The 24,093-nt window shown below is 35.9% G+C and overlaps 1 protein-coding gene across 3 annotated transcripts in view; it reads left to right on the top strand.

The window, feature by feature from the left end:
- The window catches only part of gpat2 (glycerol-3-phosphate acyltransferase 2, mitochondrial), a 145,299-nt gene that overhangs the window by 3,321 nt on the left and 117,885 nt on the right, over window positions 1-24,093 (top strand). For all 3 annotated transcript variants that reach the window (XM_028033987.1, XM_028033988.1, XM_028033986.1), the window contains exon 2: window positions 2,333-2,398. The gene's annotated coding sequence lies outside the window, so the exon portion shown is untranslated. The remainder of the gene's footprint in view (window positions 1-2,332; window positions 2,399-24,093) is intronic.

Here is a 24,093-nt window from a genome sequence, read left to right as displayed (position 1 = left end):
GAATAAAAAAAATAATACTGTGCAGTTTAATAGAAATCATAAAAAACTCAGATTAAAAGAAATGTGCAACGGAGTAGGATAATTTTAAAAAATATACAAAATGTTTGTGTATTAGTACATAAAAACAACAGAATATTTATAAAACCATAGAAAAAATGTGCAAATAATCAGGGATGCATATCAACACTTAGTTTGTTTGGGAGCAGTGATGTTTATAGAGTCTGGGAGGAAGAATCTGTAATAACGCTGCTTTGTGCTTCATGGATGCAACAGTTTGTCACTGAAGGAGCTCTCGAATCTGCAACAGCTTCATGCATGGGATGACGGACATTATTCATCACAGATGAGCTAATCTCATCAGAAATTAGCTGCTATTTCAACATTTAACACCATGGAAGACGGCCATTTTCACCAAGAACATCTTTAGGAGACCCTTAAAGATCCGTCTCCTCCGCAGATAATCTGTTCTCACCTTTCATGTTAGGTGTTGACTAAAAATATTAACAAATATGCTTGAGGTAATTTATGTCACAACTAGGGCTACAACTAACAATTAATTTAGTAATAGATTATTTTATTGATTATTCTGATGATTAATTGCTTAATTGAATACAAAAGTAAACAAATTCTACAGTTTTTAAAAAAATCTACAAATTAAGCCTTTTTTTATACAATGTCAGAAATACATAAACAAATAATTAAATTGCTTTTCTAAATAAGAAAAACATTTTTCTGCATAAAATGCTATACCAGTAGTGTAATGAATCTGAACCGAGTAAAGATAAAACTATGCTACTTGAAGTTTCGTCTTAAACATATATACAGATAAAGGTGTTTTTGTAATAAATGTGAAATGTATTTATATATATAGTACTGTTGTAACAAATTATACCGTTGAGTATAATCCTGTTAATGATTAATCGATTACTAAATTAGTTGACAATTACTTCAATTATTGACTCATCTAATTTTCTCCTTGTCACAACAAACCTTCTGTAATTTTTAAAACAATCTTAAGATTATTTTGTCAGTAAAAAAATATTAACACGTTAAGAGCACTAAAGGTCTGTCCCAGTGAAGCATTTTATGATCACCATTTGTTCACTTTTATGTAATAACAGGCTGTTTAAACCAGATTATTACTGTCTCCCCTTTATTGACTGCAGTGCCACGGCAGAATGAAATATAGCTTGAATGCAATGTCTGTACCTTTTTTTCCCAATAGGAGTTAAGTTAGTAAGAATTGCTTTTGCAGAAAACATGTTGGTGGGATAATGAAAAGAACCGATGCTTATACACGTTGGTATTATTCCAAAGAAAACAACCGAGGACACATTTAAATGACATGGGTTATAACCGCAAGCGGATTAGGATTGGTATACAAGTTTGTTTTCTCTGCATAAATGTCAGAAGTCGCAATGTTTTCTTTGTTAAAACTGTTTATCATTAGGCTGTTTTCCAATTATAATTGTTATTTCTACAAAATTCCATCTGAAAGGCTTGCTCATGTGTGCATAATAAAGGAGTAAAAAAGGAGTAACTGGTGAAAAATGAGAGGAACTGAAAGCCCCACTGAAAGTCCTATTATACTGTGTATTTTTAGGCTCTGACAGGATCAGAGGTATCATGTCATTTCACCCTCTGTTGGAGAGGAGAGGAGGGAAGCCTGCATTTGTGTGTCATGTTAGTACATGAGCTAATCCTCATTTCTTCTGGCTGCAAGAGCGTGTAGCCGTGTAGCGATAGCAGGCCTAAAATGGATCGAGTTTATGAACAGAAGCTGCGATGTCCATCTCTACTGGTTCGCCAGTCCCAGTGAATGAATGGCTGTGAATAGTGCAGGAATACATCATGATATATAGGACGGATTTGTTCTCTGCAGTCAGATGAGCTCTGAGTCAGAGGTTTTCTCCTCCCTTCAGATCTCTTGGCTCTCATCTCTCATTTGTCTTTGCTCGCTGCATTGATGTCTTCTCTATTACTGCTGATTTGACTTGTCTGCTTGTGAATACTTAATCACTCTGAAGATGCCGCACTTTCATTCCTTGAAAGGTTTATTCCCTTTCTTCTTTTGCCTCCTTTCATAGTTGGGTGACAATTATTTATCAGTGGAAGGGGAACATGCCGGATTAAATTTTTTTACAAATCCTGTGTCTGGGATGATCTTTGTTCCTCTAGCTCGGCACAGATAAATGTTCTTAGAATGAAAGAACTGTAATTGTAGTTTTTGTTTGTCACATGTGGATCTCCATCTTGTTATCAAAAATGTTTCCTTCAAGATATTATTGGTGCTAAAGTATTTTTTTCTAACAAGTTTTCTTTTTTTTCCAAGGCCACCCAGAACTTCTAGCTGCCAGTGGTCTTCAAAACATAAACTTCTTTGCTGCTACAGAATAAGGTAGGACAAACAATAGTCTTCTTGCCAACAATGCACAGCAAAATATGAAAAGTCAGCTTTGTCCTTGCTCAGTCTATTGTCTGTAGCATTTACATCTTGCAGTTGTTGTGTGTTGTAACATTGTTTTATTCTTGCCAGTATTGATTTTTTAGTTTTTCTCAATTCCACAGTTGTTTTTATTTATTTATCTTTTAACTACTATTGAAAAAGTCACTAAGCTGCTACATTTTAAGGGGCAGTAGCAACTGTACACTTTCATCACTGTCATAGTAAATGGTGAAAACAAACAGTCCTCTAAATGAGGAGTATTGCCTGGATATAAAGTTGGAAAACCGGATGCAGTTTTTAAATCATAACTTTTTAAAGCCTTGCTATACATTAATACCATAAAGAAAATTGTTCATTACTTTCATCTGAACCTAACAAACACTGTAATGAAAACACTGTTCCTGTTTGTTACTATTAACATCGGTGTACTCTCTGCTCTTTGAAGTACAACCGTGCTACAAACCTTGAACAGAGAATACAATTACCGCCCAGCTTTTATTTTCAACAAGCTGGAGAACAGCCTTGATTTGTAGGTAATGCATATTGTGAGCGGGTTGTATCAGGGATAACTGTGTCAGTGGTTTGTGATATTTGATGGAAAGTGATTGCATTTGTATCCATAAAAGAGTCATGTGATTGCTTAGTACTTGAGGGTGGGAGGCTGTAAATTCAGAAAAAGTGTTGATAGCTTTGAGGTGGTCACAAGACTTGTAAAATATAGACTGTGGTTTTTAAGGGTTAACAGATACACCATTATTTGTGTGAACTGTGAACCATTTCCTACAACAAAAGATAGACTGAAATGCTGAACCATTGTTCATGCAGGAAATTGCTAAACCATGGGATTCCTGCATAGTTTTAACCATATTGTTATCACCTTTCTCTTCGGTGGCAGTATAGTGTCTGCCTAACATTTTCGGGGGCCAGTGTAGTCTGTAACTCTCAGGTGCGAAATAACCGACAACATAAACCCAAAACCAGAACAGAAAAAATGCAAAAAACTAAACAGATGCACTCGATCAAGGATGTATTTCTGAAAGTATACATTCTCCCAGATGTATACTTTCAGAATACAATTGTGAAGTATTTGCACAATTGTTACTGCAGTTAGTTAACAAATTGACAAGACATCATATTTTGAAACATCCATCCATTGTCTATACCAGTCTGTTAGGTGAGAGGCATGCACACAGATTACTAAAATGTTTGTTTACAACAGCCTTAATATCAGTCGTGTTTTTGGTCTGTGGGGAAAAACTGGAGTAACCAGAGAGAACCCACACATGCAAATTTAATGACCTCTAGGCTGCTGGGATTTGAACTCAGTTGTCATAAGAAGTGATGACATAAATGTGTACAGTTTTCATTCCTCCTATGTTCATCTGCATGCACAAAGCCAGAGAACTGCATTTGTTAAGTAAGCCTGTAGTGATGTGGTTTCAAACCATCAATCAATTTTAAATAAATGTTTAATAAAGCTTGGTTGTGTGCCTGGTATTCCAATACCCTAATGGTATTTCAATAGTGCCTAACCATTTAAATCACAGCTGTGACCTAATTTACCAGTAGCAGCATTTTAGAATGGATGTTGGTGATTTTATAGAGGTATTGCTTATGAGGTGCCCCCTTGTGTGACAGCAAGTCAATGTGCATGCAGCTTTGTGTTTCTCCCTTTCTGCAGACATGGTGGGTGGGCTAATAATCTCATTTTCCAAGCTGCAGCTTTTATGGGTGACTAACGAGATGGCATTCCTCCAAATACCAGTTCTCTTACTGGTATTCCACTAGTTGCTGATATGTCTGCTTGATGCAGAAATGACTATATTTCTGCAGATTTAGCAATGGAGGAGTCTGAGTTTGGTTGGAGAAATGTACCTGATTGACCTCATTTAAAGATGCTTACTTTCATCCACTTTTAATAAATGTTTTCTTGTTGCCAATTCAACAAAAAATAAATGATGTACATGTTTATTTTGGTAATATTAGTTTAGCTCTTAGAAAGAAGCTATTTAACTGAAGCCTGGCTCAACGCAAATTTCCAAGGACTTTGGTTGAGTCTTTTGCTGGATATTTTAGTTTTCTCTAAAATGGTAAAGACAAGCGCTGAAAGTAGGTATAAATCTCAAAGAATAGTAATATTCACAAGGCTATGTGTTATATACAAATTAACCCTATTAAAATATTTGTGTAAGTTACCTGTGAATTCAAACATTTAAAAAAGATATTAATGTGGAAACAGTTTGGATGTTTAGTGTAATTCCGGTCTGGTTTATAGATATTTCGGTGGGTATCATTGCAATATCAGAATTGACCGCATGTGAAATCTCAAACCCTGACTGCGATCCAAATAACTGATCAACTTTGAGCTACTGGCTTACTTGTTCACTGAATGAAATGATTGTACTTTTTTTTAATCCACCCCAGTCAACTGACACACTTCCCCCACCCTCTCCCTCCATTCCTCTTCCTGAGGTGCCACTGACTGGTGAACCACAGGAACAGGCTTTAGGGAGATTGTCTGAATTTTATTCCTCGCTCTTCACTGTTATCCTTGTTTTTATCCTCCCCAAGCATATGCTTTCACACAAAGCTGGCATTCTCTTTCTTAACTGCTCATTGGATCACACTTCTGCTTGCCAGGAGACAGTGGGTGGGCATGCATGGTCTTGTGGCTGCTAAAGTATCTAGAAGTATCTTTTTAGCTCAGCATCCCAAACCACCTCTTCCACTAGGTGCTAATATGCAACTTCTTCTATGGCAGTACTGGTAAACAGATATTCAAGATGTACAGATTTTAAGAAATTATGCTCTGTATATCTGCAACAAGATTGAATTTCAGCAAAAAATCATAATTGCACATCCAGACCTGCTGTGTGAATGTAGCCTCTAATTCATGAGGTCACAACATAATAATTTAGCACAATTTATAAGTTATGCTTTAAATATTGAAAATGTACTGCAAAAGTAAAATGTATAGCACAAGTTATTGTTTTGTAAGAAATTAACAGAAGGAAATGATTGATGAAGAAAACATCCCAAGCATTCTGGAGGAAAGTTGTATTCAGTTGTGTATCCTGAGCTGCTTTGGAAAAAGTGAAAATGCTGTGAATCAAATACATGAAGACTGGTTCAGGGTAAAAAAAGAGGCATGTTTCCACTTTAACTGATGATATGGGGCTTCATCAGATCATCTGAGCAGTGCGGATGGCAGCCATTACCGCTACGTTAAATGCACACGAGACGAGAACATCAACATTTTAGACATACGTTTCTTTCCATCATTTGAAAGTAAGTTTGGTTATGATGATTTCATTATTCTTAATGATGCATTTATTGGAAATATATTCCTTTATGCGAAAAGATAAAAGTAAATGTTGCGTAACAGTATTTTTCACTTAACATTGCAGTTCATATTCCGTCATTTTCAGTAGGTTTGTTGTTTTGCTGTTTGATCATAGACCAGGTAAAATCAAACCATCTTCTTTGCACTAATGACACCTATTTCCTTTGGTCATATATTCTAAAACCTGTCATCAAATAGTGGCATATATATTGTCGTATATTTTTACTGTAAAATTTGTATTCTCTCGATTTTCTATACTTGGCAGCTCTAAAAGAAACCATCCAAAATTAGTTATGATTATCTTTTAGTTTATAAACAAAATCAACAGACTTCCCTGCAAATCTCTTGTGGCACGCTCAGATTTACTGTGTGGGCCAAGTAGAGAAAAATCGAAAGACTCATTGTGTAGGACTTTCCCATAATTACAAATATTGTCTATGGCAACAGTTGCAGCCACTTTATAGGAGATGGGACATGGACTGCTGTGTTTTTTTCCTCTCTGCTCCTGAGCACACAGGATGTAACTGTCAAGTTCCCATTAGTCTGAAATTCATTGAGCTGTGACTTTCACATAACCGTTTGTGTCAAGCGATGTCGTCTCATGTACAGTTACAGCTAATTTCCCATCCGTTTAGATAATCATATTTTCCTGTGCACAGCTGTGCTTTGTATAGTAGGAATAGCATGTTTTAGTAGTTCTTTCGTAACTTTTGAGGAACAATATGTGAGGTCCATGTGTTTACAGATAAACTTCCTTATTTTGGTGGGGATTTTTCTGCAGTTTTTTTTTTTGCCAGTTTCTGCTATTATGATGTGTGCTAGCTTTAGTGTTGTTCCTCCATTGCTACACTAAAGTGGTGGGTTTGTTGTAAAGTGGCATACATGTTTTCTACAACCAAGGTAAAAGGTATTATTAGTTACAGTCCAAGTCTTAAACTAACAAAACTGATGAAATTGCTAATAAGTTTCATTCTGATCACCAGAGCATCCAGCAGTTTAAACTCCATGGATGATTAAATAGATTTTTACATAGCCTATCCTTTAGAACAGCTTACTGTGTTTACTGAATTCAAAGGAGCTACTGATGTTCACAGCTTCCCTTCATTTATACTTGGAAGAAAAAAGGACAGCTCTAATTTAAAACTAGCCACAGGCAACTTGACAAGCTTAGTCATGAGATGACGTTGGAGTCCAGCTGAGGCTGGCTGGTTCACACTTATCCTACAGCCTAAAATGTTTCGTTTTTATTAGATTAAACGTTTAGATGGTTTAATAGTCTTATTTTTAAATCGAGTACCAGAAGCTCCAACAAACTTCTGCTTCTTAAAACGTTTCTTTATGGGAAGCAGAACATCTCAGTGTTGCTGATTTCCTCTTAGACTCTGAGTGGCACTTCTGTGACTTTGAACTGGAAATCTGATTGGTCTGGAGAACCTGATGATGCACATCAAGGAAAATAAGTATTATATAATATTTCTCTTAAGTCTTAAAGTCTAAATATCTGATTGGAATTGGTCAAAATCAGCAGGTTGGATGTCAAAGAAAAATGGAAACCAGAATAATTTCTAAAGGGTGGATTGATTCACCTCTACCTTTGCTGAGCTCAAAATTCAGGCGTTAAATCATAAAAAACACAAACCAATGCAAGAAGACTAAGAAATTTCCAAGCTAAACCTTTTAAACATGCTAAAATGATTAATAAAAAGAGGAGATTACAATCACAAGTGTTAATAATCTTTTTACTCTACAAAGAACTGTAGGAACACATTTTATATTCTTTGAAATAGAAACCAAGCTTTGTTATTCCTCCACACTGGAACTGAGTTCATACTTTTTAAATAATTGGTTGAAATAGAGTTGCATTCTCTTCATAAGAAAGTAGATTTATTTGTATACCTGGTGCTTAACTGTCGTGTCTCAGTGCATTAGAGAGGTGTAACATTGGCTGTGCGTCAGAAGCTCGTTGACGTAAATTCATTTCCACAGTGGTGGCCTCTGTGCAGCAAAGTCCTTTGTGGTGCTTTGTTTGTGCATTGTTGTCACCACTTCATATTGTAGAGTCTGCAGCACCATCTCATCTGCATTATGTGAAGAGGCTTGTTGAGTGTTTATTTGTTTCAATATCCCTGCAGGAATCAGCTTTTTTTTTTAATAGTCCATCAGCCGCTTCATACCACCACCAAATTAACACTCTAGTGACGTTTTTATAGTCTATCCCTTTCTTCCACACGCTGGTCCTTTTTCATTTCCACAGTCCCTCTTCAAACTCACTCTTAAGCCACTTATCAGTTTGTCGCCTTTTTCTTTTGACAGACTTTCTACTTTGTAGTTTCTCATTGTCTTTCACTGTGCTGCTTGTTTGGGATCTGAACTGTGTTTGCAAAGATTTTTATGTGAATAAATTGTTTGACTTGATCTGAGAGTGTAGGCCTGTTAATAGTATGGCTTATTTGATATAGTATTCCAGGAAGCAAATATTTCATTTATTTTTATGTAATTGAAATTGACAGAACTCAATTTTGGATTTAAGTTTTGCTGTATTTTCAAAAGAAATTTTCTTTACTAGTTAATCCCTTTTTAATTTCTTAATTTTGCTTAAGTTATTAGCCAATAAGGCAGTATTGGCTAATAAATGGCTCAGTTGTTCTCATACCCATCGTTTACTAATGTTCTCTATTAGACACATAATGAACAAACATCCCGACCCTTTTCTGTTCCCTCTTTTGTGACTTTGTGCTTTAGCCATTTGTTGATCTGCCTAATGGTGGATTATTTTAAGAACATTGTTAATCAGTTTTGCTTTCCATGACCCAGTTTCACTTTTGTTTGGATTCTTTAACAAACAGTCATCCACCAAAGCATTACTTGCTGCCCCTCAGACTGACATGTTATCATTTGGTGGATGTTTTTGCTATATTCCCATGACATTAATCAGATGCTCTACAGGGCTCTCAACTTTTAGTTTGTGCACATGGATTACTGGCTACTCGTCTGCTCACACTAATGGCATTGAGCTGAGTGTCATGTCCAATTTAATTTTTTTTTCCTTTTATTTCTGTCAGTTTGGCTTTTTTTCTCCAGCTCTGCCTCTGCTTTTGACTAATCAGGCTACTGTTGGATAAAAAGGTTTAATTTTCATCACTAAAGCATTAGAACTGAACATTTTATTATAGGGAAAGTTTTTTTTTCCTTCTAGTATTCTCTATGGACATGAAGTTAAATTACAAAAAGGAAACTTTGTATTTGTATTTCAAATCAATGTCAGTGTTTATTGAACTGAAAATTATATGAAATGAGGTTTGTTCATCCAGAAAGTTATATTCCCAGTAGTAGTGTGTAGACACATTTAGGCTTTGCTTTCACTTTATCCTACACTGAGTTTTATTTGATCACTTCTGGTTACTTGTCTAATTGAAGCAAACTTAATAAAACTGTTTTGAAACAAGCCTAAAAGCTCAGTGTGGGTTACATGATAGTTGACACCTAATTTTCTCTTACAGAAAAGGTTTGAATAAAATCTTTGGTGTAATATTTTTCCTCAGGCTTAAGAAATGTTCTGTTCTTACAGGTTTTGTGAAAATTAGCAACATTTCTGATCAACTATGTCTGATACAGATCACCCTTCTTACACTACTTCTCCACTCAGCTCCTTCAGACTAACAGCAGCAGCAATTAGCAAACACCTGGTGAAACTACGAATCTGCTAAGCTTATACAAACTATTTCTCAGTCCAATGTTCCTATGAATGGTTGTAAAACGCCTAAATTGTTGTGATGAGTTACTGAAGGTGGCGTGTTGAAAATAGCAGGAGCTTCTTAAAGAGACAGAGGTCCAATTTTAAGGCATCAGATTTTTAAAAAGGTTGTGTTTAATATATACAGAATATTCATAACAACTGAAGGTAAGAGTTACTTGATTGTGCTATAAAATGGCACTGTGTGCCTGGAAATTGCATAATACGGCCTCCTTAAAGCATCCATGATGTTTGATGCTTTCACAGTCAGTTTGAACCCCATTTGGACAAAACAATATCCTCCCACTGGATTCAGGTGGGTTGCAGAAACGACGCATCCAAAAGATGCCGGATAGCAGATCTCAAGGACTGGACTAAAGTTGTGGGAGTGAGCAGCTGGTTTTACTGCTGCCTTTGAAAATTCCCACATTAGGCTTTTATTTTCCATTTCCCCTCCTATATGTCTCTTAAACTTCACAGGTAGTCTTATAAAGCGTTTGCAGCTGACTTAACTTCGCAAGGATGTGACACAAATTAAAGTCAGACATGGTGATGTCTGTAGAATAATGTAGTTCCAGTAATTTAATCTGTCTTGTGACATAAGCTCCTGTTAATATTCCTCAGCTGACTGCATGCAAATAAAATCTAGCCACATCATCAGAGAGCCCAGGAGACATCTTAATGCAAAGTGTTACTGCTGTTGTTGGGTTTATCTACTTTCAGTACATCCTGACCAGCCAGGATGGATGTTAATAGTAGATCTGAACAGAACCGAGTCTCTGATGCCAGAAAGACATGTTTAAAACACAATTATGGATAACAATAAAACTAGGAGCTACCTGTAAATATTTATTTTCAATTTCCTGTTTGAAGTGTATACTAGACATTGTTCTTCTTACCCATCATGCAGAGTAGTCTTCAAATATTAGCTCTTCTAGTTGAATTTTGATTTAGGAATCAGTCACAAAATGACTTCCTGAACTCATATTTGTTTTGGTCCAATATTTCTTTTATTACTGACTTGAGATCATGTTGTTTCAAAAGGCACTAAAATAAAAAAATTTAAATGGTACAGTTCCTAATCATGAAACAAATTAGTGTCTAATTAAATTACTGAAATTGCAGAGACTTCCCTAATAGCCAGTGTTCATAACCGATTTAATTGTCTTCTCAGTTTCATAAGTGGCAGCACTGTCACTGCTGTAAAGCCTGTTATCACTGAATTGACGCAAGTCACTTTTAAACTGGTGTCTTGAGCACCAAATGCTTCAGAAATATTACTTCCCAAAAAAGGAGTCATGCAAAATTGAAAAAGGGGAACAATGATGTAAACATTGGAAGGCTTCTTGATAAGTTTAGATTTCTTAAAGTATGCAAATTAGGGGAAATATGTGATTGAGAGATGCTGGAAGTTGAACTTCTAAATTATTCAGCTTGTATTTCATAAAAATTCATTGTTTAGTTTTTTGAATATATGGCTTCATAAATTTTCCATTAAAACCTACAAGAAAAAAGGCGGTTTTTCGTCTCTCTGCTCGCTGCTTATCTCTTTACCAAAACATTCGTTAAATATGTTGCAATTTACATATTGTAAATATGTAAATTTACATATTGTAACATGTTCTGTTAAAGCAACGATACAGCAAGGAGATTAGAGGTCAGCCCGCTTCTGTTACACTCTTGACTTGTCAAATGAGATCATCACAGGCTGGCATGTGTCGGGCCACCTGCTTTCACAAACGAGTGACTCAGTGATGTCTTATAGTTTCTGCTACCAGCCAGTCAGCGAATTTCAACGAATAAACGAGGGATGTCAAACTCATTTTTATTTCAGACCACATCAAGATGATGAGTCATCAATGGGCCTGTTATGGCAGAATGTATTAATAAAATCACCTATTAAACTGTTGAAAAAAAATACAGCTCGCTCTTTCTGTAATCAATAAGTACTACTAAAAAATAAATAATATTGAACTTTTTCACATTGATGTAATTTGATACTATGCAAATGAAGTCAAGCCAGAGTTTATTTATATAGCACATTTACAACTTCATCTGATCAAAGTGCTTCACAACAATCACAACATCACAGGTAGATAAAATAAATTATAGAAAATAACATTAGATTTGGTAAAAATAATATTATAAAATTGGCAGAAAATACCAAGACATAATTAGTTTTAGCTCCAGCGATTTTTAAAAGATTTTCCCCCCAAAAAAGACTTGAATCAGTGAAGTACTAATATATAATTTATTTATTTATTTATCTATTTATTTATTCTTTAACTGGTTTTGAAGACCAGGGAAAATGGATGCATTTTCAGTCTGGACTTAAACTTACCTATTGACAAATTAATCAAAACTGATTTAATTGGACTAATAAGAAAATATTTACACACCCAACTCTCATTTTGAAGTTCTGTTTACGTAGCCATCTATAGAGTCTCAAGGGCCACATAAATAGCTTTGGCAGACCATATTTGGCCCGCTTTCCTTGAGTTTCACATTCATGAATAAAACTCAGGAATCATTGATTTCTGACTGAAATCAATGATTTTTTGTTGCTCTGCATGTAGTATTAAAACTTTTATCTGTGTTGATTGTCCTTGTGGAAGTGTACTTGCCGTACATAAAGTAAAGAAATGTTTGACCTTTTTATAATGCTCTGCTTTGATGCACCAATTTGATTTGCAAAAGTTTTTTGCAGAGTAGGCAGTCTGACAATTTTTAATAAAATTTTACAGTTGGATTTGAATAATTGGCAGTTTTTGAACAGGATGTATAGAGAAAAATCTTTGTCAGTATGCTAGATATGATTTTGTAAAAAATAGGAAAAAAAGGTTTGCAGTCAAGATTTTTATGTCTTTCTTGGGTTGGGAATTTTTTATCTTAATTAAATGGTAATGTGGATTTTCTATTTCCTTGAGACGGAAACAACATATATTTTTAATGTGTTCATTTTAATCTGATTTTGTTTTGTACATATAGTTATGTAGACAAGTCTGCTTGTGAAATTGTTCCGCACTTGGAACATAAACTGATTTTGTTAACTTTTCTTTGTAAAATAAATAAATAAGGAAATAAAATGAACAGCAACAAAACTGGATGTTGTAAAGAGCAGTGCTGTAAACATGATTGTGGAGTGGTACCTCATGCACAGTCTGCTGAAGAGGCAGAAAACCTGCATTGACTTTAAAAATTTTTGTTTTTCAATTATTTCCTGTTGTCTTTCAGTTTCCTCTCTCTTTTTCCACTTGTACTGTGCAGATTAAATTGGCTCAGAAATGTAATATCAGATGTTTTAGTTAATTTGATTCTTCTGAGACAGGCTGTAGGCTAAAACCACTTTCTTTCAAATCAGAAATTGATGATTGCTTTTGGCGTTTTTCATCCTAGTGATTTTTTTTAGACGTTTAATGGAGGAAGTATGGTGCAGTATGGGAAGCCTGAGGTAGCATTTTTAGTGCATGTAATGTTATTGTTTCTATTATTGCATTTTGCAAGCAGTTAAGTCCCTTTTTTCAGGTACCATGAAGTGTTGTTTTAGAAACTTTTTCCTAAAATTCACAGGATACCCTCACTGTTTCCATAGGTCTTCAGCAGATAGACAATTAGGGTGCATTCACACCAGCCCTGTTTTGTCCTCTGGACTCTAGTTTGATGGCCTAGAAAGTCCGATTTGTTTGGGTTAGTGTGGATGCGCAGTCAAACTTTGATGCGGACCAAAAAGCAAACTCTGGTCCACTTAAAAACCTATGTCTCCTTTCAGTTTACATAAACTCTGGTGTTTTTGAATGCATATATGAATGCCAAGCGAATCAGAGGCTGCTGTAAAAACACAAAGTGGACTAAGTCCTACAATCGCTAAAATCTGATGCCACTGCATTTTGTGAAGAAGAAAGTTGTGTTTAGTGTCTTCTTCAGATGTTTTGATGGTGTTTGCTTCAGTGATTCTTGGTGCAGCGCCACCACAGGCGAGGGGGGGAACAGGTTTTTCAAAGGGTTTGGCTCGTTTGACACAGTGCAGTGTGAAAGCGAACCGCACCAGTTGAAAATGTAACAGATGTAGCAATTTTGGTCCTGCTCAAACAGTCTATTGGACTATTAAATATACTATAAAATATTCATAGGCAATTGTTTTTACCAGGAGTTTAATAAAACTACCTTCATGAGAGAATCTCTTGTGACTTAGGAAGGAAGTAATGCATAATGTTTCTTTTTTGTTGCTGGAGAAGTGAAAAAGAAGTGTATCTCAGATTAAGGGGGAGAAAAGCTGACACCGCACAGATTTAGAGGAGAGAAAAAGCTATGAGAGAATAAGCCAGCACAGACGGTGAGGAAGGGGGGTAAATCAGACCTGGAAAGGACTGCAAAGCCTCTGTGACTCAGAGCTGAGACAAAGGATGTGACGGATAGGAGAAGGACTAGTCTGTTGTTTTATGGCTGAGGTTAAGATGCTGTTACGTAGCCTTGTGCTTTTGTAAGCGAGAAGCTCATGATGGGCAGAGGAGAGGTGGAAATGGGACATTTGAGAAAATATAACTATCCATGACGAGGTGGAGGGTGACACCTTACATGTTCATTGTTCCTTAAATCTCTGAATAATATTGCATTTCAGCAATTGTTTCTAGATTTATTCTGGTTTCTAAATATAAGCTGCAGAAACTAACTTTAAAAGGAATAAAATAAGCTGCAGGTGTCATGGTTCCTTGAGGAATTCCTTTGAGCTTTTGTTAAATGTTTTGATATTTTATTTTTTCCCCACAAAATTGTTGAAGGAAAAACTTAAAAATGGTGTTTTATGTCACAGTAAGCACGTAAATACTAAAATAAAATTTTAGGATTTTAGATTCCTAATTTTAATTTTAGTTTACTTGTTTATTTGCAGGCTGGCGCTTTTCCTACAAGTAAATCTGACTGTGCAGTGAAGCTAACTAAAAATAAGTAAACAAACTTTTAAGGATTTTTCGTTGTCTTTATTTGGGAGTGAAGTGACAGGAAAACTAATTGAGATAGGAGGAAGACATTCGGCAAAGGTCAACGGGCCGTGACGGCTGCGTCGAGGACTGAGGCACGGGTCAGGCTTTTTACTCCTGCGCCACAGTAAATGGACTTTTAAACGTTTAGATATTTTAAAAATGTTTTTCAAAAGGAATAGAAATGAAGCAAATGTCACTTCACCTCCTGTGCATGTCACAAACACAGGACTGGAGAGTTCTCTTCAGATAGGTAGGCTTGGTTTTCCTTTTTGATTGTATATGTAAGTGTGTGTGTATGTGCCTGTGTCGCATTTTGTGCTTTGAATCTTGAGTGGGTTTTGCATGCCATGCACATGTGCTTGACCTATTTGTGGGTCAGGAACTGACCTTCCGGTGCCCGATGCATCATGTGGCCGTTCTTTGGTCGGGTCAGGTGAATTGTGCTGGTTTTGTGCGCCCCATGTATGATGTGTGTTGGGGATGTGGTTGTGTTCATGTGGGTCAGATGTGGTGACGCTCTTTGTGCTTGCCCTCTGATAAAATCCTGCAGGCGTCCCTGGTTACACACGCACACACACTTCCTAAGTCTCTCTTTGGTTATTGCTCTCAATAACACTTTCGTCTCACTCTTGAGCTTGTGTTGTACTCTTCATCACGCAGCAGTCCAGCTTTTCGAAATATGTTGGTAAAAATGCGTATATTATAGTCACATTGCATTGTTCAAAGTGTGGGGAAAAATATTGTGGGTTATTGTATTTCAGTGCCTCAATATTTCCTTAACCACGTTGTTCTATATTTATTTGCTCATGAAAAAGTTTGTCTGCATGGGACTCTAGTAAAAATGTGTGTGATGCCTTGATGATTTAGAATAAATCCAGTTACAGAAATAAAACAACAGAGGCTCATTGTTTCTTAGCAAAGGCCAAAAAGTTGCAGCTCAAGAATAAAATGTCAGTTGCAGCTTTTAATAGGCAGAAGGTGATTTAAACATTGACAAATTACATTATTACAAACAATGCCCACTCAATAATTATATCAGCAAGAAATATTTTCAAACACTTAAGGAAAAATGCAGATGTAGAAAAGTTTTATTAGTGTCTGTGTGTGAGTAGGCGTGGGGTAATATTTGCATTTAGTTTGTGGTTCACACTGCATTTCTATGCATAATGTTTATCATTTTTATGTTGGGGAGAAATGTGTGTGTATTAGATGTGTGTGTTACACCACCAGCATGCCTGCTGACTAATGCTGTGAGAAGACCACAGCCATCTTGCTGATTCAGATCAGATCTTCTTTAGTAAACACTGAGTACAGTTCTACAGTACTGTGCAGAGAACCTCACGCTGAATCTGACAAAATGCTGCAGGAAGTTCTGAAATATATTAAGTAAATTCTTCATTTATGAGCTTAGATAGGACTTGGTGAAAACTGAAGGACGCTAAATGCTGGCCACACATCTTCACCAGGTCTAGCTCATATCCACAGTGATAGCAATGGATACTCATGAAATGGATCGCAAATTAGATGAGAACCTTTAATAGTAATAATAATATGTACCTGGAAATCATTCAGTGGCTTCACGTCCCTACTTTGAGTAGAGACAATGTCCAGTATTTACTGCTACTTCATCAGCTCCAAAGAAAATAGACAAACAATCCACATATTGTCCTCTGGTTCTGCAGAGGCTTGTCACAGTCCTTGAACAGGACAGAAAAGATTATTCAAGATCAGATTATTCTGGCTTCAACCAACAAATAACAAGAATAGGGATTCAAGTTAGGGAGGTGGACAGAAAGCCACACACCTCCAAATTCCACCCAGGCCTAACTGTACTGGTTGCTAGAAAATCAATGAAAGTGTGTCTATTTTTTTATTGCATTGCTGCAGATTGGAAAAAGCCAGTGGCAATAAAAAAAATTCACATCACTTATTAATTTAAAAGCATCATCCCTGCTGTGATTCCACCTTGATGCCTTTGAGATGTTGCTCTTACAGTTTTTGGAGGTTATGTTTTGTAGCTAAGTCAACTGTGAGCTGATGCAACAACAGGTGGAAGATTCTCGCATCTTGATGGGCATGTTTGCATCTGGGTGTCGTTAATCCAGTGTAGAGATATGAAAACAAAAAAAGACAGAGGAAAAAGAACTGAAGTAAGCAGTTCAGCTTAATGGTTCTGCTCCAGTGACTTTTAAGCCACATATTAGTAGAGATGAAGTCTTATCCTCCCCCTGCAGAATTCCTGTGTAATACTTAATGTGCTTTTTGACAACCGCACTTTTGTACAGATTCAGGAGATGAACGGTTGAAGTGAGAGAGTGTAGCTGGGAGGAAGGACAAAGTCCTGAAATATATCTGAAAATCCCAAAGGTTTTTCTCTTTTGTGAGTTTTCTAATGAAACAGGTGTTCCCCTTATTCTGCTGATATGAGAGGTGGGAAATGAGTTCAGTCCTGCCTCATTTAAAGAAAAAGTAACAAGCCTTTTCAACGTGTTTCCTGTAATTTGACTTGGAACAATGTGGTTTCCTTATCAATTGTGGCAAAGATTAATCTTGTTTGACCTGCTGACAACAACAATTTAGCAACTGAATGATCATGACTACGGGTCAGATTTTACCAAACTATGTCAGTACAAAGATTAAACTGGCTTTTAAAAGATCCGGTTGTTTTTATGTTTATACTACTTAGAGGATCAGTCATGAAACTTTTTCTTAAATGGTAATAATTAAACTGACTTGCCATATTTTTACTCTACAGGTTTCAAAGAATCATTGGGTGCATATTAAAACTAACAAATCATCCTGACTCGAGGGGCACCAATCAATCAGCCAGAGATAAGAAACTACTATTTTTCCTGTGATTGGCTCTAATCTTGATTGGCAGGTAAAAATACTGTAAAAAAAACAAAACAAACCCAAAATAATTAATTACCTTAAAACTGGGAACTTTTTTTGATGCAGTCCTTCGTTTATTTTCTTTTTGATTCACATTTACTACATTTATCAAGAATTATTTTTCGATTTTATGTTATTGCCCTCTGGGGAAAAATTAGGGTGATAAGTGTCAAATCAAACTTTGAAAAAACAAAACAGAAATCGTGTTTCGTGCATATTTACTCTGACCAGAAGTATCTACAAATCATTTTGCAATTTCTGTTGCCTCTAAAATTCTGATTACATTGTTTTTATGCTCTCTGTATATAATTTGCTTAATTTAAAATGCAAAAAGAAGAATCTGGACCAAGATACAAAAGTAATGCAGCGGACAATTCTGGGGGGAGACGAGATTTAAACTCAAACATGCTGCTTGTCAGCAGATCATTAGTTTAGGACCATGTCCCAAAAAAGCCACAAAAGACAACTTAAATGATAAAATAAAGACTCAGGACTGAGTACCTCTACTGTTGATTACTTCAGAAATTAACTCAGAAATGCTTAATGCAAGTCTTTTCAATTGACAGCTGGGAAGGTGACTTCACGCTCGGCCTCCACATTCTGGAAATCACAATTTTATTAACATCTCATGCCATGTGATTCAAACCAGGTGAAGATTTAGAAAAGTCTGAAAGCTGTTGCTTTTATGTTTTTTGACCGCTGCATATTTGTCCTGAAAAAGTTATCAACCTCAGTCAAGGCTGATGCCCACTTCAACATCTCCACATAGCCAGCCGTAGCTTGATGCCTCCTCACGACCTGAAGCTGTATTGCTCTAGTGAAGGCCTTGTATCTTGATGAACTCTCATAGAAAATGGGAGATTGCCTTGTCATGTCACTAATGTTGGAAACCACCATGACTATGCAGAATAAATTAATTTTTGTCAGATCTGATATCTGATTCCTGATGCTCATTTGCAAAGTCCAAAGGAGTTTGTGGCCTCAAAGAAGCCCCTTTTTAGGGGGCTGCAATTCGCATCATCAAGAACCTAAATTGGGGTTTAGAATCTGACTGTCTTCACAAAGAGCCCAGCTGATCTTATGTTTTGGAAGTACAATTTGACTTTTTTGTCCTAAAACCCTCAACACTTTGTCGGACCTTTAAAGTTATGGTTTGCCAAGATGAACTGTTGCAAGAAGTTAAAAAACATCAGCGAAAAATGCTAGTATTTTGTTGTAGATGGTTAATTGAACAATGTTACATTTGAAGGAGATGCCACACTGTGCACCAAAATGCTCAATAATAAACATTATGTTCAAACTGTTAGCTTGACATTTTGGATAAGCATTAAAATGCCACTACCAGTAAAGACTTTCAAGATGATGTAAAAAATTAAAATTTATTCACAAATAGGATTTTCAGATGAAAGTTGCACTAAGAGGACAAGCTGTCTGGACAAACTTGTGTTTAAACTTGAGAACAACAATCCCCTTTCCAATTTAATATGCAGAAGACAGATAATCTTGCTCCCTGCACTGCTTGAAACATTCATCGTTCATTTGGTGACAGTTGACTTACATCTTAGACTAATGACAATAGCAAATGAAACCTATAGAAGTAGCCACTGCCCATCTTTCCTCTCTTCACAGCCAGTTTATGACACTCCTTATAAATATCGTGTCCACTCACCTTCACTTGGGTACAGTAAAACACTTTCCAAATACCGAGTCACAAACAGACAGCTGTGCTGCTGCAATTTCTTTGGTGTGATCATCGGCCCCCACATCAACATTGTTTTAAAAACAGGAGCTCTGCCTCTCAGCCCACACACAGGTGGCACTTATTACCGTCTCACAGTCCTGCAGTCTCTAAATAATAATGTTTGTACGTTTAGAAAATGATGATTGATTAGTTCTCTGGATTGAATAACTCCTTGGATCAGGTCAAATGAACCCCACGGTTGTCAGATTAACAAAAAGATGTTATTATTTTGTGGAAAAGGGAATTACTAAAGCTTTCCATTCTCTCATTATTTATTTTTAAATTAACAGAGAAGAACTCAACTCTACTCTTCAAAGGCTGGTGGTGTTGGATTTCTCCCTGCCCTAACACACCTGAATCAAATGGCCTAATTACCTCCTCAGCCTGTCAGCAAGTTCTGCAGATGCTTCATAATGAGCAATTCATTAAAGAATTTGCCATCCTCAGAGTCAAGATGCCCTCAGAGCTGAGGTGAGAAAAAAAATAACCATATACCAGCAATAAAAAGGGTAGCATAAAAACAGGTTATTAAATCTATCTGAATAATCATTCAGGCCAATGAATTTGTTGTTTTGTCTATCTGCTGATGTTCTTTTGTTGATCACATGCTGTGGGGTGTGGCTTCAAATGATTTACATGCAGTGTTTGTAACCGAGATCTTATCATTTACAATGTTTTTTTTCTGTGGCAGAAAAAAACATCCTATCTAAAGCTGTCCACTTGTGACAGAATCAGTCAGGATGGATATTAATGCCAGCTCTGAACTTGACGGCACTTCCCAGAAAAAGGACCAGTTCTCAAATTAAAATATCAGAAGAAATGCAAGCTTGTTAAATATACAGTAAATCAGCCAAAATAGCAAGAAAATTCAGCAACAGATTGATTTCGGCAAGTACTTAAAAGATAAGGAAAAAATTTAATATTTGATCCATATCAGCTCTTCAGTAATATCAGCAGGCTTCTTTGGTTTGACCCAAGATACTTTTCATTTAAAGTATTTAGTTAATACTATCTAAATCTCTGAGTGAGTTTTATTGTTTATTTTCTTCTAATCCCCAGAATTGCAGTCATGCTGCAGAGTTTTGGTTAGCTTCTACATTATGTTACATAATCCATATTTTACATGTATTGGAAGTGTTTGCCTGAAAGCTAATGAGTTTCAAGATAAGATTATTTAAGTTAAAGAAAACTGATTTAGTCTTAAGTGAACTATTTATTTTCAGGGTGTGCTTAGGTTTTTGAAATGTTTAAAGTTTAAAATATTCTTCTTTAAAGGATCTGTAAGAAGTAAATTGTGTTGTAAAATGTTGTGATGGTAATGTGTATTTAATGACCTGACTTTACAGTATAGTTATCTGATCGCATTCTTCGGCTGTGACGTTCAGGTCTGCTGGTCGTCTGCAGCACCTGCTGAGTACGGCTGTCCCGCGGCTGGGCATGGCTTAGCATATCTACTCTCTGTGACGGTGCCAGCCTCTGTGTGGCTCTGAGTTAATGGCTTTCTTAGAATCATAAATTAGACTTGAAAGGACGGAGACAATGAGCACATGATGGAGGACTGTGAGGTACAAAGAGAGCTTGATAGATTTTTCTATCATTAATACAGATTGTCTTCCCGGAGTCTCCATCATGTCGGCTAATTACATTGATTTTGTCTGTCAGTCAAGTATTTTAGCCAAGTATAGTGTTCATTCAGTATGCATGTGTATGCCTGCTGGAGAGAATTTGCCAGGTCACACAAGGGCCTGTCAGAGGACTTCGTCTGTAATTAGAGACTGTGTGACAGCAGCATGTTTCCCATTAGGCCACCAGTATCCCAGCCATGTGACTAAGCTTGGCAGTCTGGCACTCTTTCCCTAATAGAGTTAAACAGAAACGCTTAGGCTAATTTGTTTACGTCACTGTTTGGATTTGCCTGTAGCAGTCGATCTATGGGGAGGTATCACCAATCCGCTATACAGAGAGGGATTATTAGAGTTAGCTAATAATCTAACTCATATCATATGAATGATAGGTTTCCATATACATTGAGATTTTTCATCTCAGTGGTGCCAGTGAGATGGTACCAGAATACCATCTCATTATTTTTTGTTTTTAATGCTGTTTTTCTGTGTTTTCGAAGTAGAATCTGATTCGTGCTGAAGCTCAGCAATTCATTAGGAGTGTATGAAGTGTTGGTGTGGAAATTATACCACATTAACACACAGTGTGTGTAAATGTCTGCATTTTCCTTTACAACTCAAAACATTTACTATGTAAACTACTGTAATAATTGAAATAATGTGAGTTTGAATCAATGACCTTGAGTTCTGTCTAAATGTTTTATGTAGTCAGTATTTTGAAACAGCAAAAATTAATGATTCAAATTATTGTTTATAAATTTACATTCATAAAAAAACCTGATATAAATCTTAGCTACCAACATGTAAGAAGAGTGGTAGTAAAATTGTGATCTAAGAAAGGAAGAAAATCACCCATAATTCAAAGTGATTCATCTGATGCATAGTTTGACAACATAACATGATGCTTGGGATACCATACTGCAGTGTACTGTGGGTTGAATTCAGTATTTGGAGATTTGTTGGTCTATTGCTTCATTTCTCTTCAGGCCAGTCAGTATAATTTGTCAAATTGAAACCTCCTATACCTTTGTCATCTTCTTATATGATGGATTTTTTTTTGTCTTTGCCACATGGACATTCTTCACTTCATTGGAGCGAATTTTTTATTTTTCTCCATGTCTTTCTGGTTTGGATTCCTTTATAGAAGCATTTGAGAGCATTAGTTTAGCATTTATCCATTTATTTTTCTCAGTCCAGTCAACTTTTTAATCCTATTTGCTGTTCATCTGAACAGAGTATTGAAGAGCACACTTTACTTCTCAGAGAATAGCATTATAACCAGACTGTAGAGTAAGAATGACTTGAATTGTTGGTCATTGTTGAACTATATTATTTTGAAAATGACCCATTTGGTTGTTGCACAAAATCATCAGTGTGTGTGTCATGACTGTTGTCTTCTAGGTTTGTTGGTTTTCTCTTCCTGTACTGACTACTAGTACGTTATTTACCATGTATAAGAATAATTCTTACCAAAAAGCAATGATTCCTCAGACTAGTAATGATAGACTGGGATTGTTTCCAGCAAAACTGTACATATTAGAATAACATTCAAATTATCAGTCAAAAACAACATTAAGCATATTTTGTGTGAGCTCTGAACAATAAGTTGGATTTATTATGCTCTTATTCATGCATTGTAATAAAGATAACAATAAAAATGGCTCACTAACTCAAGATTGTCGAACAATACATAAAACAACAATGTGTTGTTTGTTGCTATTAATTATTATTAGTTAATTAGTCTTTCAAAATCGACTACAGGTTGAAATTGTTTTAAAATAGGTTTGGGATGATCAGTTTACTTTTATTTTTTAGTTTGGACAGATAAGAATTTGCTTAATTTAAAATGCAAAACAATTACCACATGAACTCATGAAAAAAAGTTGCCAACAGCAGTTTGAATAAAAGCTTTTATTTGAAATCGGCTCGAAAAACATTTAGTATAATTCAGTTTGCCCTTCACATCAAGTTGATTTTGTTTTTCTTGGGGTTTTTTTGTGTTTTTCTTTTGTTTAGCTTCTGTAAGAAGGACCCAAAAATAGAATTCACAACAATCCTATTGTTTGTGATTTGCTTGATTTCCTAGAAGCACCTAATGCCTGTGAAGACACATCCTGTTTGCTGTGTTTAATCTGGTTACATCAATTGACCAGCCTGTCCTTTGGGGAGAAATGCTGGAGGAAGAACTCCTACATCCTTTGATTTTTGCTTACACTTAGAAAGATTCACTGTTTTCTCAATGACAAGTCACAGCTGCACGGAAATTGTTTTATGATTGTTTTGGTTAAGGAAGTAGCTCACATGATGATTTTTAAATATTGAAATTAGTTTGGTTTCTCCAGAGGTAGTATATCTGGTTATAATCATAAAATTCAGTCTTTCTTACCTAGCTGCACAGATAGTCTTTAAGACAGATCACTTCTCCTGTCTCTTTTAATATTTTCATGCAAATAGATCCTTAATTTTGCAAACTCCTGCTGACACAATCAAGCATGCAGATGAAAAAGATAAATTTAAAAGAACAGCTTCTACAACTCATGTTTTCTGTCCAAATCTTAGCAAAAGTGATCAGTCTTTTTAAATATTTTAACAGGTTCCTTGTGCCGTACCATACAGTAAATTTACAGCATATGCATAAAATTTGGTCTCCTCTCCTGGTTGTTGTAGATGAATAAACTTCTCCAGTTACATATTAAGAAGATACGACCTTGTCAAACAGCAAGCAGGGAATCCTGACATCTTTCACTGACGCACATAAATAATCTGATTTTTGAACTAGATTGTTCTACAGTTATCTAAAGCTAGTGCACAATACCACAAGGTTCACAAAGTTTATATAGGTCTACATTGACAAGAAAGGACATGTCAAGTGAGGCTGCACAATATATCCCAAATATATCATCATTACTGTATCTGTGTGCAATGTTCTTATTGCAATTGAATGCATATGCTGCAATAACCTTTAGAAGGACAGATGAGAGTGAAGAAAATAAGTGTATATCAAAACTGATGGTACAGCAATATTTATGAATATTATTTTGAAGACAGTTAATAGCACAAGCAGGACAAATGGACATTCTAATATAATGTTTCTTCTATAAAGTCCAGCTAGTCTGGTTCAAATCTAATTACATGCTATCCAGTTCAGTCCAAATTATAATACAATGCAGTCAAATTAATTTATTAATAATCCATGGGATGACAAACTGAGTACATGTAATTACAGAAAATGCTATTTTAATTGCTTTGTTTAGGACAGAGCCAGGCTACCCTCTACATACAGAAAAACATAAAGTTATTGGTAGCAGTAGCTTAGTTCAGTGGTTCCCAAAGATTT

The sequence above is a fragment of the Xiphophorus couchianus genome, chromosome 12 (assembly GCF_001444195.1).
Source record: "Xiphophorus couchianus chromosome 12, X_couchianus-1.0, whole genome shotgun sequence".
In the NCBI taxonomy this organism is placed as follows: Eukaryota; Metazoa; Chordata; class Actinopteri; order Cyprinodontiformes; family Poeciliidae; genus Xiphophorus; species Xiphophorus couchianus.
Note: the sequence above shows the minus strand (reverse complement) of the source record. Positions and strands in the feature narration are given on the sequence as shown.